We start from the raw sequence: 4692 nt of genomic DNA, 5'->3' as shown, positions 1-4692 counted from the left end.
ATAACGTAATTAAGGCAAGGGTTTTAGTCCTTTCTGTCATGAATGCTCAGCTCATTGATTTAGCGCATTCGTCCAGTGCAGAGACAACTTACTGCCAGACACAAGGGACTTGTATCCAAGAAAGGCAAGATTTCTGACTCTAAATGATGCACGTTTGGTATTACAGCACACTGATCGTTACGTCAATTGGTTTTATGGGAAGGAGGAAGAGGCCTGTGGACTGTAATTTGCTATTTGGCCTTCTCAGGTGTCTGATCAGACACATTAAGCTAATTAAAGAAGATAATTGAGTCCATGTTTTCTCTCCAACACAAATTATTACACATCATTTAGTCACTGGCTCACATTGGGGAACACTTTAGAGGGACATACGCAATTAAAGTGCTGGTTTTAGTGCAGACGTAAAGCTGTGGTTTCTGTGAAACTATTTTGCCTCAGATATTAAACACTTTTGGAAAATGTTTCCAAAATGGCAACAAGGAACAAATGCGTAGCACTTTAACAAATAGGATCAAATATAATTCAGCGTAATGGGACACAAATGTAAGCCGTAACAACATGCTCCTGTTTAATCAAAGCAATCGTTGGAACAAAAGACTGGAGAAGTGGAATATGATTAAAGGGAGTATAAGAACATACATAAGTGGTTTGGGACGTTATAGCTTTTCCTCTGCTGCAGGTTCAAAGAAGGATATCCAGACAAGGAGAGCAACAGCACACTTCTACACTGTGCATCCTTCCTCCACACTTTAAGGTGTAGTGAGTGGATAAGAGGGATTAATGGTCTCCATGGCACCGAACACCAGCCAATCCTGTTAAGCCAAGCCAGGCACGGTCGCAGTGGTTCGTATGTGCGCGGTTTCAGTGATCCCTAGTGTGCCTCCTGACGCCAAGGATCGGTCCAACGGCTGCGATCATGCCAGCCTGCATGCTGCATCTTGGACGTTCCACTGGGTGTTTCAGGCTTTGTCGCTCTCCTCTTCTCCCACTGAACGTTCCGGTGCAATTCATGAGACTTGGGGATGGTGTAGTTTCAATTGAACCTTTTAAAACAAAGTAACAAAATAAAACACTGAATTTCTTTTCAATTTCATAATCTTTAATCAGCCTCGTGACCAGTCCATCCAGCAATCCAAGTTCTTATCCCATTCCATTCACAGACCATTAATGCTGGACCCTTGTGATAATTAGACATCACTGACTGGACTACTACCAGCACCAGTATCAGTTCTGCTCTAACAGCAACACAGACATTCAATTCTAAGCGCATCCATCTGACAAATCCTCCCTTTGATTTAACATAAAACCAGAACAGTTTCTAATTTTTCTCTCTTCTTTCTCTTATGTTTTCATTAGATTTAGCTTAAGGGTGGATTAGGTGCATAAATGTTTCTGGAATCCAACAAGCCCCTGTTTTTGTTGGAGCAAATATTTGGTGTTGCAGTGCCTGCGCGCCTACGCAGAACCCGAAACAAACGATATACATTTTCTCCTTGTATTTAGCTTTTAGGTTCCAGACTTCATGCTTGTTTCCGGGCCTGTGCAGCAATGCTCTTCAGAAGCATCTGAAAGGGACTAAAGAGGTGTGGAGAGCACTTCCAGCAGAGTCAAAGTCCTGTGACAGTGTGATAAACAGAATGCCACCTTAATCCGCCCGACAAGTTGAACACATGAGAAAGAGAGCTCCAGGAATGACAGTGAGGTGGGAAAGGCTCTTTCGCGTTTGCAGTCTCCAGATGTGAGCAGCATTACTGTGGTAACAGTGGATTATCAATCATCTATTACATAACCAGAGCTGTGCACTTACTCCCTCTGGATAAAGAGTCGCATTGTGCTGCTTTTGTTGTACAGTACAGGGGCAGACTGCTTTACAGCAGTTAAGTGCTGTGCTGTTGCAGCAACAAACGCAGGAGGGAATATGTGCATACAGGTCATTTCCAAAATCAAGCAGCCCATCGGCTCTCATCGCGCAATTTCATTCTTTTGTTCATGATGGAAAGAATACATTTGCATCATTCATCGCTAACACAGGCTCCCATATGTTCCACTTCTCTGCATTTACAATGCATGCATGTTTAAGGTAACCGCTCATCATGCCGGACTCAAATTACATGACTGCTCGAGCCAATTAATGTTCCCTCCACTCATTCATGCATTTAAAACCACTCAGGTCTGAATAATAATTAGCTGTATTTGAATATGTACATATTGCTCATTTCAATACTGGGAAGGCTTTAAACAGACCTCCTATTAACCACGATGTGCATTCTTACTGCATGCATAGTACGTGTTATTACCATGCCTATTCTTTTTTAGCGGCGTCCAAATTATTTGTGGCGTCCCAAACTGTGCATGTAGTGTATGCGCTCGTCTTTAAATTGCATTTTTGTCAGCACTAAAACTATAGAGTATAATGGTTCATCACTCTGGCTGCAACTAAAACTCTGTCATGTAAGTGGAGGCATCATGCACAAAGTTCCAGCCATCGCTCTGCTGAGTTACTGCAAATCATGTCTGATTGTCTGAGGGCGTGACCTTTGAAAGTAAGTGCCACTCAAGTAAACACATAAGCACTTGATAAACATGTGAAGCAGGCTGGGCTTGAAAACCTAATTAGAGTGAAGAGGCTCATACATTATACAGTATTTTGAACAGGTAGGTTTTTCCAGATGTAATAGTTCGTCTTCGTGATGAATCGTGTTGCGTTCACCTCAGCGCACTCTGGGAGCCAAACAGTGAAGGTCTACAGGGAATGCAGGTCACTCCAGTCAACAGTCAAATCCCCCGGGGCAAACCTATCTCTCCCTGCTAATTAGTGCAGTCCCCGGTGAAATTTAAACTCATTTATTCTTTCTGAAAGCACTTTTAATTTTGATTGCGTGCTCAAATCAAGCAGAAGAAATTAAGCCGAGTGCTTTATTCACAGCAGGGCTGACCCTCATGCTGCAACAAGTGGTTCCATTTAAGCTATCTGTTAGGTCACTGTTGGCATTTCCATAAAAAAAACCTAAAACTCAAAGATAAGCGTAATCCAAGCTATCCAAAAGAAACTAAAACTCACCATATATGCCTTGTTTAAAGAACTACTGGTGCCACAACAAAACCCTTAACTGCCACAAATCCAAAGGGCCAATCCCACTCCAGCGATCAGTGCAGCACTTAAAGACAAAGGCAAGTCTATTAAATACAAATATAACATAAAAGAAAACGCTAATCACAGTCAGGAGAACGACTGTTGTAAACCTTTACTAAAGAACCACTAAGTGAATGGCAGACTCACATTTTATAAATAAAATCCATCTGCAATCAAATTCAATCCATTTGATGTTGTTTACATCAAACAGTCCAATACCTATGTAGTCTGGTTTACTAAGGAGGCAGGTGCAGAGATGTGATCACAGGAGGAAGAACATATATCACACACCTGTGCTTCATGAGCCTCTTAATGGTAGAGGTGCTCCCACCCTAATTGGCCAGATTACCCCTGGGTCCTAGTGTTCCTGATCTGGATTCAGAAATCTCCCTCTGTCCAAGCATCCCCAGAAGTCTTTCTAGTTTTTACTGCTGCAAAAAACCTCAGACACCATGCCAGTCAATTTGTAAGTAATTTGGTTCCGCTCATAGAACAATGCAGCATCACAATATTGCCAATTATTTTTAAGTAAAACACAACAAAAGCTTCCATTATACACCAATCAGGCATAACATTATGACCACCGTCCCAATATTGTGCTGGTCTCCCTTGTGCCTCCAAAACAGTTGCAACTCATCAGAGAATGGACATGGGTCTTCTGTGGGTGTCCTGTGGTGTCTGGTAGCAGAATGTTGTTGGTGGGGGCCTTTGGGTCTCATGGGTTGAGGGGAGGGGCCTCTGTGGGTCATCCCACAGATACTTGATCAGTTTGGGATCTCCAGTTTAGAGGTCAGAGGCCTGTATCACAAAGTGAGCTCAACTTATCAGATTTTACTCCAACTTATCCAACTGAACCTATCCAGAACAATGACGATCTGTCAATCTGTCGAGTTGATAAACAGTTAACACTGGTTATCAACTCGTTTGTCGGTAACACTTTCTATGAAGGTTGTATTCATAATGCCCTATGAATGCACTCATAATATTTTATAAGGTGTCTATAAAGCATCATAATGCTCATTATTACCATCAATACATATTCACAAGTCGTCATAACCAACTTCATCATGCATTATGACAACTGGTTATGAATGATTATAATTTTAATCTGAATAGTGCATTATAAATATGTCAATATCTGCCTAGTCACTTGTTAGTTTTATGATGCATCATAATTACTTTGCTTAATGTGTATAGTGATGCATAATGAGTTTTGACTTCTACAATAATCCTTTATATCTGTAGCTATAAGTATATGTAATAAAGTTATAATTATGTATACATCTCCCTACAGCATACACTTATAAACAGCTATGCAATATCATAAGTGCTATTTGTCAGCTCTAAGTAAAGTGGCAAGAATATGACACTATTATTAACAGATATAAGTTACTATGAGTAATTAAAAGGTGCAATGAACTTAGTACCGAGTCTGGCATCTTTACCCCATATGCACAATATTATAAATGACTATGTTAATATAATAGGTGTTATTTGTCAGCTTTAGGTAAAGTAGAGCAAATGAGGTGTTGTTATAAATAGATATAAGACTATTCAGA

At 40.7% G+C, this 4692-nt stretch overlaps 1 long non-coding RNA gene across 1 annotated transcript; it reads right to left on the bottom strand.

Moving 5' to 3' along the window:
- Nucleotides 1-544: 544 nt before the first annotated feature.
- On the bottom strand, nucleotides 545-3398 carry LOC125017838. Its single transcript, XR_007113892.1, has 3 exons — nucleotides 3281-3398; nucleotides 3062-3158; nucleotides 545-1043 (listed from the first exon to the last, which is right to left on the bottom strand). It is a non-coding gene; the product is annotated as an uncharacterized LOC125017838 (long non-coding RNA).
- Between the last annotated feature and the right edge of the window lie 1294 nt (nucleotides 3399-4692).

This window comes from Mugil cephalus, chromosome 12 (genome assembly GCF_022458985.1).
Source record: "Mugil cephalus isolate CIBA_MC_2020 chromosome 12, CIBA_Mcephalus_1.1, whole genome shotgun sequence".
Taxonomy (NCBI): domain Eukaryota; kingdom Metazoa; phylum Chordata; class Actinopteri; order Mugiliformes; family Mugilidae; genus Mugil; species Mugil cephalus.
The sequence above is the reverse complement of the archived record's forward strand: the minus strand, read 5'-3'. Positions and strand labels throughout refer to the sequence as shown.